This window comes from Cynocephalus volans, chromosome 2 (genome assembly GCF_027409185.1).
Source record: "Cynocephalus volans isolate mCynVol1 chromosome 2, mCynVol1.pri, whole genome shotgun sequence".
In the NCBI taxonomy this organism is placed as follows: domain Eukaryota; kingdom Metazoa; phylum Chordata; class Mammalia; order Dermoptera; family Cynocephalidae; genus Cynocephalus; species Cynocephalus volans.
The window spans coordinates 82,130,435-82,146,480 of NC_084461.1; the positions used below are offsets into that span (position 1 = coordinate 82,130,435).

The 16,046-nt window shown below is 38.8% G+C and overlaps 1 protein-coding gene across 4 annotated transcripts in view; it reads right to left on the bottom strand.

Moving 5' to 3' along the window:
- MCTP1 (multiple C2 and transmembrane domain containing 1) overlaps positions 1-16,046 on the bottom strand; it is a 536,345-nt gene that overhangs the window by 486,984 nt on the left and 33,315 nt on the right. The gene's annotated exons all lie outside the window — the stretch shown is intronic.

The window sequence follows — 16,046 nt, forward strand, 5'->3', positions numbered from 1 at the left end:
CAATTTTAATTTTATTTTAATATGATGCCATGATAAAGTTACATCCTAAAGTTACACCCATGTAATTACATGACCTTGTTCTTTAATTGTATGACCCTAACTTTCCAATTAACTTTTAATTTTTATTTTTGAAATACATAATTGCTCCTTAAATTATCCTACCAGATTAAAAGAGAAAGCTATTTAATCTTGATTTTTTAATTTAAATTATTGAAAGTATAAAAATACAACTTAATTTTTCAATAAAATATTATAACATCATACATCCTATCGAATGTTTGACAGTCTGGGCCAGAAGATTTTATTCTAATAAATATCATAATGATATTGCCTTGGCTCAAATGTATTGTTGGTGAACTTTTATTCTATTTGTCAGTGACATTTTAGGAGAAAAAAATAACTTCTTTTTTAAAAAATGTATTGGTAAACTCACCCCAGTTAGACTGGCTATAATCAAAATGATGAGAATAACAAATGCTGGTGAGGATGTAGAGAGAAGAGAAGCTCCTACACTGTTGGTGGCACTGTAAATTAGTCCAATGACTATGGAAAACAGTATGGAGGTTTCTCAAACAACTACAGATAGATCTTTCATATGCTCCAGTAATCCCACTTCTGGGTATATACCCAGAGGAATGGAAATCATCATGTCAAAGAGATACCTGCACTCCCATGTTTATCGCAGCTCTGTTTATAATAGCCAAGATATGGAACCAACCTAAATGTCCATCGATGGACGATTGGATAAGGAAAATGTAGTCTATACACACACCATGGAATAATACTGTACCATAAAAAAGAATGAAATTCTCCCATTTGCAACACCATGGATAAGCTTGGAGAAACATATGTTGAGTGAAATAAGCAAAGCACAGAAGGATAAATACCACATGTACTCACTCACAAGCGGGGTCTAAGAGAGAAAGAAGGAAGAATAGAAAGACCACCGTGGTGCGTTGGACTTACAGAGGAAGAGAATATACCTAGGGATACAAAGTGGAGTGGGGGAAAAGGGGATGGGGAGGGAGGCTGGGGAAAATTGAGGGGACAATTGTGTGGGAGACATGGGGTATAATCACAATTTGTGGTAATGGTCATGCTGCCAGTGTGGATCTGGTCATCACATCTTGGGCATGAGTGGTGACAATTAGCTTTGCACCCCATGAATATTCATAACCAATAAAAAAATGTATTGGTGAAAGTGGCATGAAGTAATGAATCCAGATACACCACAAACACTCTGTCATCATTATGAATGTTTGGACTAACATCATTTTATGTCACCTTGGAAGAAACTGACAATTTCAAGACGCCAAGGTGCATGACTTAGTTCTAAATGGCATACCAAGTGTGCTATGCCAGGCAAGTCATCTGTGGTCCCAAATCCCATGGCTGAAGTCACATTGAGAGGTAGATGGCATTAACCCAATCACTCCTGTACTCATTCAAATGACAAATTATTTGTTATAAAAAAGGCATTTTCTGATAGAATTGAGAATTACTGCTTTATTATAATCACAAATACAGAAAAGACTCCCCACAAATGGCTAATGTCTATGAACAGAATCTCAAAATTGGATGGGATCTTAGTGGTGTCACCCCAGGATATAACATCTCCAATCGCGTGTCCTCTTCCTGAACACTCTTCAATTAATGTTTAAAGAGAAAGCACCGGGCCTTAACTTCTCAATCAAGAAAATATGCTATTACTTCTTTCACCTGCTTCTTTGCCATGCACAAATGACAACATGCCATTCAGAACATATTCCTGAATGGTAGTGAAGAACTAAAAGGCTTTTGCTAGAAATAGATTATAAACTAAAACCTGAAAATTAAACCAGTCAACTACAGAGGTTTTTTTGGCATAAAGAAGAAATTTTTCCATGTTTCTCAGAAAAGTGTGCAAAAATAGCTGATAGGTGTCTCATATCTGTAAACTAACGAGCTCTTACATGGTGATGTTTCCTCTGCATTCTCTCTGGAGTCAGCCTACTGTTAATAACACCTGACAGCAGATTTATTGGCTAATATTTTAGAAGATTCTTCTGAAAGCATGACAGTTAAAAGATAATTTATCATTGCCTGACACAGGTGCCAGCTGTGTAAGTATTCGAGATGTTAGAATAATTCAGCTGATTTCCCTCTGAAGAAAAATTTTCACAAGAGGTTGGACATCTCCCACCTCCAGACAAGGTAGCAATGGCTTCTGACCCAGGATATGAGAACATGCAAGAAACTTCAAGGTACTACTCCAAAAAGATTAGCTAGCTGCTAACAGATATGCAGAACCTTCCACAAAGGAGGAATGAATAAATACTACAGCTTGAAAACAAAGAAGATATATATAGTAAATTGTTCTATACTATTAGTTAGCTCTTAGCATTCCAAGAGTGGTAAATGTTCCAAGTTCAAGTGAGAAGGAACATTTTGCCCTTCCATTTCCACTTTTTATATTCCATTGAGAGTTTATAGTGCTTGCTGCTGCCTTTCCTTTCCTTGGGGTTTTGTCTCTCTCCTCTCAATCTCCTTGCTCTGTTCCTGGGTTTTCATTTGTTTCTTTGTGTCTATGAGTATTTCCCTCTCCGTTCCTTCCTCCCAGGTCTGTCTCCCTATCCTCTTCTCATCATCCCCCCTCCTCCCTCCCTCTTTTCTCCACCTCTCTGACCTGGCTATGATCTGGACCAGGGCATATCCATTGTTTAGGAAAGCGTGTTGTATATATTCAAATAGAGTATCGTAGCTATGTCATTTTTTAAAGTTATTTGTTGAAAGAGAGCCTCCTCTCTTCTTTTGAGTTTATCTCCCTCTGCCTTGAGCATGCACTCCAGTCCACGAAGCAACACCAAAGAATATTCTGTAGGCTGTCAAATTAGCAAAAATTCCACGAAGAATCTCTATGTGACATATGCAGAATTTTTCTTTCTTGAAGTAAATTTCGGTGAGTGGTCATGTGTCCACAGTGAGTGCTTTCTGAAATTCTCCATTCATTAATCCTCCTCTCACCAATTACCACTTCCTCACCGTTTTTAACTTGACATCTATGGTGAACTCCTTTCTCTATTTTCCATGAGAGGATTTTGTTAAATTTTATGGATTCGAGATTCTTCTTTCTGTGAAAATATTTACTGTTAAGTAAAAATGCAACTTTTCTAAAAAATTCCAAATATCTACCAAAAATAGCAGTCTCATTTTAAACTATTCCGATATCAAAATAAATTTTTAGCAGAGAAAAAGTTAATTTGAGGTCACTTTCCACATGAGGTCAATAAAGAACACTTCATTTTCTGAGGCAGTTGACAAAACAGCTACGCATGCAAGTTCAGAAAAAAGGCAGGCTACACAATATAATGGAATTTTAATCCACTCAAAAAAGAAGAGATTAGATAGCTGTAAAAAGAGGGGATGTGGATTCAAAGGTCTCTATGATCCCTCCAGTCTTTGCCTGCCTCCTAGACAGATAGGCTCATGCCCATTAAGCCTTGGAAGCCACCAAGGCAGAATTTGATTCATTTCTTCAGTTTTAAGAAGAAATAAGAACCTGACACCTTAAATCCTGGTATAACTGGTAAATTGGAGCTCAAGAAAATTCTATTTGGCCTATGTTTTATGTGAAAATCCTATTGTACTGTGGCACTACTAGATTTTTCTCTTTTTCTCACCTCTTTTCTTTCACCTTCCCCCGGGCTCCAAAGGTAAAGCAAAGGAGAGACAGTGAGTTTTTAAACCTAATATACATTGAAGTTATACTCTTAAAACGATGGTTACCACTAGCAAATGAAAATCTTGTTAGGTGTGTAGATCTTCTAGCCTTGTATAAATGGAAGGCTGAGATTATTTTTCTATGAGGCACTAAGAGAACCACTCATAACCCCTTTCTAAATAGAACCCAGGAAAAGCTGAGAACCTCAACAGCCTCCAGAATTCAGAAAAAGATAAATGGGAGAAAATGAGAGGGCTTAAAGAGAGATCAGATTCCCATCTGAGACAGACTTTGTACTAGCTAAAAGACAACTTGATGAGAGCATAAAAAATAGTTTATACCATCTTCTATAATCAGTGCACATGTACAAGTGTCTTACAGCCACATTATTTCCTTTCTGCTAATGGGCTGAGACTTTCCAAAGACATACATAGGAAAGACTGCACACCTTTCCAAAGATGCAGGAGGTAATGGAAGGATATTTTATAAAACACATCATAGTATTTTTCATCACTAGGTCACTCCCTTATATGAACACTATCAATTAATAAATTTTTGCTTCAAAAAAAAAAGAATGCAAAGGGTTTATCGAACTATAAAAAATACAAAGAAATATAAAGCATGTGTCTACCCTCAAGATGCTTATGAACTAGGTGGGTGGAAAGCTCAGCATATGTTAACCAAAATAGTTCAGACAATGCATGTTTGAAGAGCTCAAAAGAAGGCAGGATGATATCATTATTCATTAAAATACTTAAAATATACTATGAATAAGGCATTAAGATAAGCACTTTTTCAGCTGTCCTTGTTCTCTGAGAGTTTACAATCTAGTGAGATAGGAAAGACACATATATAGACATCGAGATAAATAGATTATAAAAATTGATAGTATAGTAGTTCAAACAAAAGGCTAAAAATGGAGAGATTTTTAATAAGCTGATCAGAGACAGCATCAGGGAGAAGGTGGTGTTTGATCCAGATTTTGAAGAGGTGATGTTCTTAGTTGAAGAAATGGCACATCCAAAGAAAAAGAACAATGGTTATTCAGGAATTCAGTAGTTCAGCTTGTGCAGCACAAAGAGGACATTTGTGATAAGCTGAATCTTGTAAATTTTGAAATGAAGTTCTGGAAGTACAACCAGTACCAGATGGAGCACAGATTTAATTTGCGAATCAACCTTATTGAGGAAGAGACTGAAAAACTTAAAAGAGGTATCCAAAAGGGAAGATAAGGGGATTGGGCCAGAAACATAGAAAGGAAGGAGAAGAACAAGCCAGTTCTGTGGGGTCACCAGGGAAAGTTTGCCAGAAGACATGACCTGAACTGAGTTTTATTTTGTTTTTTGGGGTTTTTTTTGTCTTTTGTTGTGACCGGTAAGGGGAGTGCAACCCTTGGCTTGGTGTCGCCTGCACCTGCTCAGCCAGTGAGCGCACCGGCCATCCCTATATAGGATCCAAACCCCCGGGCAGGAGCACCGCTGCGCTCCCAAGCACCGCACTATCCCGAGTGCGCCACGGGGCCAGCCCCTGAGCTGAGTTTTAAAGAACGGGCAGAACCCGGATTAGTGGAGAGGAAAACAGGATGTCCTAGGTGCGGGCTCTTATGTGCTTAAATAAATGGAAGCTGAAAAGCACAGCAAAATTACAGAACACCAAGAGCTGACCAATGCCAGAACAAGCAATTTTACCTGACACGAACAAGAGATAGATTTACAAAGGTACAATTAGGCTGAGGTATAGAGATCCTGAATCTCACTAAGAAATCTAGGTTTTATCCTAAAGGCAACAAGGAATCATTGAAAATTTTTGAGCACTAGAGTGACTTGGCAGAATTTCAGGGATCATCACTGACCTAGTACACTAATGAACTACACGCCGTATGTTGATAACAACTTAGTTTTCTACTAAAATCTTGGGCGCTATGTCTGCAATTCCTCCTGTAAGATACTCCAAAGCATTTGCAAGTACTGCCACTATTTCTTTCCCTGTGTGTTATTCTGCCTCATTGGTGAGACAAAAGATTGGAGAGGATACACAGGGGCAGGGAGCTAACTGGTGATGCTTTAGAAAGACTATGTGGCAGAGGGTGTTTGAGAGCCCGTGTCCGCATACTTAGCAGTTTAGTAGGGACAGGACTTCTGGGGACAGACTTCCTTTCACAAGAAGGAAGGAGTGAAGAAGTGATCTCCCACATCTCTTTTTCCTGCTCTCTTCCCATACCTTTACCCATCTCTGTCCACCCCCTGGCTAGTCACTGTGCCCCTGGTGTAAGGCAGAAAGAAAGGAGGCCTCCAGAGATAAGCCACATGCTCCAATACCTCTTCTAACAGAAAGTCCACCCCCCCAGGCTTGTACAACAATTAGTAAACGGGGGGGGTACCTTATTTTTATTTAACAAACTCTTATATTTTCTGTGTGATAGGCTCTGTTCAAAGTTATACATATATAATTAACCCTGACAACCTAATGAGTTAGATCTTGCTATCAACCACATTTCACAGAAGAGAAAATTGCAGCAATGGAAGGTTAAGTGACTTGCCCAAGGTTCATAAGTTTCAAGGGTGAAACCAGGCATCCTTATCCAAGAGTCCCTGCTTTTAACCGCTGCCTTGTGCTGCATCTTTATTCCCATTCTGCTTTTATTCCTTAAAACATGGCTTCTAGTGAGTCCTGTGTGGGGGGTGAAGTGTTGGGGGGTCAGAGATTGGAAGGACACAATATGGGGATTCTCAGCTTCCCTGGCCATAATACTATCAAAATCTGACTCCTAATCTGTATATGCACAAGAAATACATTTTCTGAAAAACTTAAACTTTGATGAAGAAGTGAATTTGATGTGAATTGACACTGACAGCTGTAAGAACATCCCCACACACCTTTGTTTTTAACTGAAATTCTATACTTAGTTCTTTCATAATTTCTCATTAGCACATGATGAAAAAAACTTATCATAATTTAGATTTAAACTTATCTGGAGATGTTGCTCTTAATAGAAGCAAAATTTCAAACTGTTTGTGGAGAGTGAAAATTGGGGTAGAGGACAGAAAATGGCTATTGACACTACAACTAGAGAAGTTTAACCAATAGCGAGAAATAATATTATCTTCGGTAATGTCATGATAGCTCCTTGCCTTCAGTAGGCAATCAAACATCTCCTAAATGCCACTGAAAGTTTGAAAATAAATAAATAAACATAATTCAAAAACTGGAGTAACCTAGGGCCCTTTAGTGCATAAACAGCCTATACAGGTAAATGCCAGATAACCGTTTCACACATTTATTTTAATAAAGATGATTTTAACCATTATGAAAATCATGTATTACACTTAAATATCCAATAGCAATTTGACGCCAAATCCACTCATAGGAAAACTGATAGACAGGGATGTATTAAAACATATTTATATGGATATCTGCTTCTATACAAGTTTGGGTAACAGGGATCAGATTTATCCTCCTTTTTTTTTTTTTTTTTTTTTTTTTGTGGCTGGCCAGTACAGGGATCCAAACCCTTGGTGTTATAACACCATGCTGTAACCAACTGAGCTAACTGGCCATCCCTAACCTTCTATTTAAAACAACAGCAGCCACAAAAACAAAAACAGACCGAACATTCAATATGAAATAATGATTTTTAAGACAAGGACATCAGGCCACAATAAGTAGTAATTCTTGAAAGATAAGGAATATATTAAGTGGTCCCTACAAGTGCCCCCACTTACTGCCTGGAGAGAGGCTTCAGGCACAGCACAGGAGGGGGAGCTGTGGCAGAGCCCGGTGTTAAGGGAAATATGGATCTACTCAAAGGAATGAAGAGCACCAGAGATAACTATACTGGTAAATATATAAGATTTTTTCTTATTATTTAAATATCTTTCAAAGATATTTGTCTGTTTAAACAAAAATAATAACAATATATTGTGAGCTTTATAACACAGATATAAATAAAACATATGACAACAACTGTATAAAGCTCAGGAGGGGAGAATTGGAAGTATGCTGTTGCAGGGTTCTTATATTATACATGAAGGTTACAATATCATTTGAAGGTAGACTTAATTTTTGTACTAAGTGAAGTTTAAGACTCAGTGAATTAGAAGCACACATAATCACAAAAATGGAACAGATTGTACTTCTAAACTTATGTCTCTCAAAGCTTGAGAGGCCATGTTTACTTATAACAATTTGAATACAGTTCTTGGCTAACTCCTTGCTGATGATATTTCCTCTTATCAACATGATGAAGGAAACTTTTAAGGTCATTTAGTGCATCTTCCAGTCTCCAAGCAAGGCTGAATTATGTTGGAGTTAAAAATCCATTCACTCTATTTTCAGATCATTAGGGAATACATATGCACAATCTCAATAATATGATCCAGTGTGCAATACCACTTTCTTATCTGCACATCATTCTGAATTCTCTTTAATGTAATTTAAACTGGTTTTCTCTTTTCAGATCTTAGAAAATATAGTTAAAAGCTGGCCATCCTCCTTTATATTTTATTCCTTATTAGCTGCAAGGACAGTTGCCTATCCCCAGGAGGTCAACTGTGATTGATGTAGAGAAAGGTTACATGTAGTCTTTGCTGATATTTGGATAAAAGGTGGGCATGCAATTCAGTTCTGGCCAAAGAGCCCTCAGATGAACATGGGAAGGATTTTCCTGCTTGGCAAAAAGAGATCCACCATTTGTCTCCCTCTTAAAAATCATACACACACAAAATTTTTGCAGATGCCAAATCAATGTGGCACTCATGTCAGAATTCCTTTGCTCAATCCATGCTCCAGTGTCAGCTTCAGAGAGGTTGGATGACAGGTGCATATCCAGGAACACAGGATGAGCAGAACTGCTAGAGTTGACCTGTGAGCACAGGGAAGACTTCTCTGACATCCTAATGATGGCAGAAAAGAAATATGAAGAGAGCCTGGGTCCTTGAAGACTCTGTTGAGCAGCCAACCTAACCCTGGAACTGCCCATCTCAAAATCCTTCATTAAGTGAATGTTAAAATGGCCTTCTTATTTCAGCCATTGTTTTGGGTTGGGTATTCGGATACTCCCTTATAATCCATGTGATCTAAGCCACTTTTATATCAGCTAACATTTCCAGAAAGTTTCTAGGAATGCTTAAGTGTGTAGCAGTTACCTCCAGTCTCTCTTTTCAGTCTGTTCCTTCAGCCAAAAATCCTATAAGGATTGGCAAGGTGGCGTTCTGCCAGGCCAAGTATGGGGATTCCAGAGATATAGATAGCATCGACAGTCTGGAGAAATAGTGTCTGCCACTGCTCAGCCTCTTAACCTTTTCACAGAGCCAGCAGGCACCATGCTGAGTCCAGACTGAAGTTCCCAGAAACGTCTGTTGAGGGTGGCTGCAAAATAGGCCATTAGGAACACGGGGTGAGTTGGAACAAGCTTGAAATCTACCCTGAAGAGAAAACTCTGGTAGGATGGACCCCAGAACTGTGAGTAAGGAACTGTTCTAGTTCCTCAAGGCATGGCCTAGATAGGGGGCCCCATCACTAAGTCCCTTGCTGGTTGTTGTCTGCCTCCCTGGGGTGCCTCTGCTAGAAATGTTTGCTGCTATTTCAGAGCAAGAAAATGAGGCTTCAAAGGGAGAGAACTATTCCACTTTATTTTCTTAGCAAATTGCAGTGGAACACAGGGGAAAACATAAAATGTTAAGCACATAGTAAATGCTCACTAACTCCTTCTTTGACTCATTAATAAAATACAATGAGAAAATTTATAATTATAATACTTAGCATTTGTCTTTGAAAATTTCAGTTTATCTGGTCCTAGCCCCTCTTTGTGATATATTCAGTGGGATTTGTAGAGACCGAAGGAAAGTGGACAGTGAGAGGCATCATTAGAACAGGCTCACTGTCAGGTGGCAAGGAGCAAAAGAAGGAAGCATACCCATGGAATTCACCATGGTCCAGAGCCTTGTTCTCAACTCTTTAGGCTCAGAGCCTGATTCCTTCAATACAACACACTTGTAAATACTGAGCTAACCTGAAAACCCAAACTGACACATGGATCTGAATACTCACATTGCTATGACCAGTACATTTCCTGTAATAGCAAATCTGTGAAAGACCAAATCATAAACCAAAGGTGGCAGAAAATGTAGAGGATTCATAAAGCAAATGTACCTCACAGGGACTGGTTTTCCAAAGCCTTGCAGTTTCAAATATTGGCCTTGCAAAGGACAGGAAATTTCCCCCAGGGTATTGAGTCTCTGTTGCAAGATAAGAATCGTAACACAGCAAGGCTGCTGGTTCTAAGACAGACAAGTTACTAATTGACATATAAAGTTACTCAAAAGCTGCTAGAGGGAAAAGGAATGTCGGCTAAATCAAGTCATTGTTAGTGGATCACTTAATTGTCTAACAGAATGTCATATGACTTGTTTTTACTGAATGTTACTAGCTTCTATTATAAAGCTTGTTAAACTGTACTTAGCCAAACCCCACCTATGTCTCTTCCTGTAACTTCTTGGTCTGGAGAATAAATGCAGGAAGAGAACCCCATTTTCTTGGTTAATTTCCCATATGGAAGGACCCTCTATCTTGAGGGTTCCGGGAGATTAACTCCTTTCTGGGGCTTCTCACTGCTCAAAAGAGATGGGCTTTGAGTAATCTTTGGCAGCTCCGTCACCCAGGGGAAAAGGAATGACAAATCCATGGGAGGCAAAGCAACAAGAAAAAGCCTGAACTCAGAACAAGGGAAATTCATTGGTATTCAGAATTTTAGAGGTGACAATCATCCATCGCCATGTGTCACAGGAATTAAATTCCCATGCCAGTCTTCATGAGCAGCTCCTAGCCAGTCCCCTTTAAAGTTTCTTTCTCAGACTCTCCCCTCCCTCCAAGTAGGTTTCAGTCAGAGCATTCACCTCCCATCCAATTGGCATATTATTTATCATTAAATGTTAATCCTTCAATTGGTTTATACTTAAATCTTATTAAGTCATAAACCAAATGTAGTGGAATTGGGTTTCTGCTACATTCTGGGAGAGCCATTCTGATATTTCCATCTCTCTGCTTTATATTGATTTTATACTTTCACTTAGGGGCCAAGCTTTTGCATAGTACCTCATCGTTACCCCTGGATGCTTCCTAAACATCATTTAAAAGAAATTATGCAGGGCCGACCCCGTGGCGCACTCGGAAGAGTGCGGCGCTGGGAGCGCAGTAGTGCTCCCACCGCGGGTTCGGATCCTATATAGGGATGGCCAGTGCGCTCACTGGCTGAGCGAGGTGCGGCTGGTCACAAAAAAGACGGAAAAAAAAAAATTATGCAGATGCCAAATATATGTGTCACTCACATCAGAATTCCTTTGCTCAATCCATGCTCCCGCAACAGCCTCAGAGAGGTTAGACTACAGGTGCATATAACACATTGAGGAAAAGAACTGCTATGGCAATCTTCACAACAGAACATGCAACAGGAATCCCAGAACTATCCATGATCACTAGTCCCCTGACACCCACCCCAATATGCTTTCTCTTAGTCCTTTAAAATATTCCCATTCTCATGCCAACGACATTAATCATACAATTCCTGGGCTATTGAAGACCTCTAAGCCCTCACTATTCTGCTCCTCTATACTGCCACCGGAACACACATGCAAGCACACCACGTAGGTACATCTAACTGGGCAGAAGCCTTGCTCAGCATAATCTCGGTTCCTTTGTGTTCTCTGGGATAGACATAAGTGCATCCTATCTGATTTCAGTTTACCTGCAGCAATGACAAGAGTTTCCATTTTGAGGGCGTTTACAAAACCTTTTTGGCTGTTGTGACCCATTCACCAGGGCACCTAATTATACCCCTCAAAACAGGTTTTCTCAAAAGAGGGAGAAAAAACTTTTGCTCAAAGTCTCACTGTTGTACAACATAAGTTATGGTCTCCTGAAAGAAACATTAAGAAAACCATTGAGCCCTCTAGTGGCAAAATTATGAAAATATTATAATGCAAATCCAAGCACCCTAGAGAACTTTCTTGAAGACAGGTAGAAAGAGAATAGACAAAATTAAATCAGTTTAGGGTTTTGGTATTCTAAAGTTCCTGGACTTTCTATAAGCACCATTAGCCCAATATTGACTATTGTCCAAGCATTCCATTTTCTGGAAAAGTCTCTTCCAGGTAATGTCTATAACAGAAAAATCCTCTTAAATTTATTTAGTGTGCTTTTATTTATTTTCACAGCTATAGATTTTAATAAACAGTTTAATGAAGAGTTTAAGTAAGAGTGTTACCCAGACATATCTGATGGGCTTCGTTCTGTGGGCAAATTGTAAGACTCGAGAAAAACAAATATAAAATGCAAACAGTATTCATTCCCAGAGATTAGCAATCAAAGATGGAATGTCTTACTTCAGAGACTATCAGTCTTGGGATAAAGATGTTTAACGAATTTGCTAACTACTTTCTCTTGATACAGGCATTTTCCTGTATTGAGTTACATAGACACTTGGGTACATGTTTACAACTCCCTTCTTTGCTTTTCTAATTTCTAAAGGAGTGAGGGGTTGGAGAGAGGTGAGGGGCACTTGCTTTTGATCACTGGTCAAGACAGATGATATCCCCTATACGGTTCCTGACATTTGATTACACCACCCTGTCTTTCTCCTCATTGTAGTCACCAAACCAGAAACCCAATGCACTGAATACTTAGGTCACAGGCTTAGAGTCTTCCTTCTGCCTCCTTATTTCATCCATTCAATCGCACATTTACTCGTTTGCAACTCATCCAGCAAGTATTTACTGAGTGCCGTAAGTTTCCGCTCTTGTGAAGTACAGAATCTTCATGGAATGTAGACTCATTTACTCACATGTCTGCAAACAAGCTACAAGAAGGAAAATACTAGGAGCCTTGAGAATATGTAACAGTGGGAACCTAATGTAGATTGAGAGATGAGAGGTAAGCACTTTTGAGACTGTGCTGCTTAATTAAGATCTGAAAAAGCAAGAGGAGTTAATTAGGCAAAGACGACTGGCAAGGAGAAGGTGAGCATGTGCAGGACCCTGAGGTGAGGGGGCACATATGCCATGAGCCCAGGGACCAGCAGGAGACAGAGCTGGAAGCTCTCCCTGGATATCTGCAAGAGCCTCCTATGGTGTCTTTGCGTACGCGATTGTCCCTATCCCCAGTCTGTTCCCAACCCAGTAGCCATAATGATTCTGTTAAAATCAAAGTCAGATCAAGCCATTACTTAGCTCAAAATCCTCCAACATTTCACATTTCATATAGAGGGAAAGCAAAAAAGTCCTCACAAAGGTGGACAAAGTCCTACATGCTTTGGACCCATGTTATCACTATGGTCTCACCTCCTTCCACTCTCCCCCTCGCTAACCCTCCAAGCCCCTCTGGACCCCTTCATGTTCCTAACACACCTCAGCCATGCCCCAGGTCAGTACCTTGGTTCCCTTCCCCCAGACATCCCCATGGCTGACTCCCTCACATCATTAAGTCTTTGCGTCAATGCTTCGAGTCTTTTGCTTCTCAGTGAAGCCTACATGTCTACCCAATTTGAAAATTAAAATCCTTTCCCTAAACTCCAGCATTCTTCATCTCCCTGACCATGTTCTATTTTTTTTCCGTAGCACTCATCACCTTCTAACACCTTACTGCTCTCCTCCAGTGATGGCATCTACTCCCATCATTCTATCCACCTACATCCCTCCAAAGTGTGCCTGATCACACCCTGAGGTCGATCCAGCTCTAGACACATCGATCCACATGCCTGCTCGCCTAACCACTTCGAAACTCATTGGCACCCAAGCTCAGCATCCCCCCTTCCTTTACCATCAACTTCACCTCTGCCTGCATCCACATCTCTAACTGTACCACAATCCAATCGCTTACTCCACCACGAAGCTGAAGCAGTTCCCGAGAACTCCCTCTCTCCTCAAATCTGGACATCAGCAACCTGACTGGCTTCAATTCAGAAACGTTTCTCAACTCTACCAGTACTCGGTCTGGTTTTCTTCATCTGGTCCCTTCACTCTTCCAGTAACTCCCCAAATGGTCTTGCCTCTGTCAAATCTAATGTCTAATTTGTTGCTGCTCAAACAACCACTGAATGATGCAAATTTGAGCAAGTCACTCCTCTCCTTAAAACTCTTCAGAAGAGAAAGTCTAAACTATTAACCTGGTGAGAAATCTCCCATGATCCAGTTCCTCTCCAGCCGCACCATCCACAATCCCAGCCTCATACTCCATGCCCTAGTAAAACGGAACCTCGGGTGGTCCATCGCCCTTCTCTGTACTCACTATACCCCTTCCTTATCTTGTGAACTCCCACTCATCTTCTGGGACAACTCAGGAAACCTTTCCCGAGCCCAAACTGAGTTAATGACCTTTCCTTTATTTGTTCCTATTACCCTGTGTGCACCTCTACCTAGTAGAGGCGGAGTTCTAAAATCCACATTTAACCAAAGCTGAGGTTGAAGTTGATTTCACCATAACAGAATGAATGTATGGACTGTAAAAATAACTATGAAACTTTACCAGATATGTTAATTCATATTAGAATTATAACAGTTTCATTTAAAAATCATTTCAAAATTTTTCCTCAGCCCTGGCAGTCACTAGATTTCTCTTGTGGTGCCCATGCTACACATTTGCTTTACCACATGCTCACTCACAACAGATATTGGCTGATATTTTGGGATACATCACTTTTTCTGACATTGTCTTCTTTACTCTTGGTATGTTATTTATTACGTCTGATTGAAGAAGATTTCTCATGGATATTATTACACATTATTATGCCATTTTTCTTCCTCATGAAATTGCAAGTCATAAAGTTTTCTACAAAGTTAAGAATGCTACAAAGATCAGAAATATAATATGATCACATCTGTAATCTTCCTCCATGTATTGGCATTTAAAATTTTATAATGTATATATTTATTTATATATAAATATTATAATTTTTTATAAACATTCATTTATTGAAAACATAACGTTCTTCATAAAGTTATCCAGCAAAAGCAGAATCTCTTAGTATTTGTACTATTTATTCATCTATTCCTCTGTTTAATTTTTTGGAATTCAACATTCAACATCAAAAGAAGACAAGAGTATTTTTTAGTTATACCCACAATGTTTACTCACATTTAAAAGTTAACATTCAGGCATTAAGTTTGGACATCATGCCTTACATACATAGGAGATGCGGCTGTATAGGTTAGATATGATGCTAACCTGATGTTCACACATGAGTTCAGGGATGGCAGAAACAATGGTAAGGTGGGCATTTGCACATGAACTTCTAAGGCTGAGACCTGAGAGAAGTTTTGGGCTGAACAGTGAGGCCAAGGCTGGACTTTGGTGCATACCTAAGCTCCTGACGGTAATTTTTGATCTACTTCTCTGTATTCCCCACCATCATCTGGACCTTTTGAGGACAGACTCTGTAAATTATTAGCCTAGGATAGTGTTTGACAAATAGTGAATACTCAATAAACTTTAAAAAAAAATTCAACAAACTGATCTATCACATCAGTACTGGCTTATTTTTGTGAGATCTTTGTTAGCTATATGAGGATATAACTAGGCAGATTCAAACCCAGTCATGCACATTGAAGACTTAACAGCCTGCTATTTTGAGTGTAATCAAAATAACCCTCTACCTTTAGACTCTCTCATCGTACTTTTATCACCCACATTACTTTTCATACTTGTAGCTTACATTCTGACCAGTTAAATCCTCATATTTCCTTTGTTGTCTACTAACACACACACACACACACACACACACTCCCCTTTCTTCATTTTGAGAGACCTTTCTTCATTTTGAGAGACCACACACTAGAAAACATTTAGAAAACAATTCTAAAATATGATAAATAATAAATAAAATATGAAAATATTTATAGTATAAATAAATGATAATGAAACAAATATTTATAGCATAAACTATATTTTATCATATTTTATTCTAAACCAACTGATATTCCAATTTTTGGGCACTTTGTCCTTAAATACAGATTCTTGATCAGGTTTCACAAACCCAAGGAGATTCTATAATATAATATTGCACATGAAAACAATGATCAAAATTAAATAATACAAATGTAAAAGTTTAAAATATCAGAGTGGTTATATCTTCTCCATGAATTGCAAAGTGTAACACATAGATTGTTTTACAATCACACCTCAAGGAAAAATTTTAAATTTAACAGTACTAACTTTCAGTTTTTAATTCATTCATTTCTATAAAATTTTATTAAGTACATACTAAATATAAGGTTCAGCTCCAGGCAGTGCCATAACTACTAGAATCTGGCTTCATTAGAAAAATAAATTTTTAATTAGCCATGTATCTTCTATATAT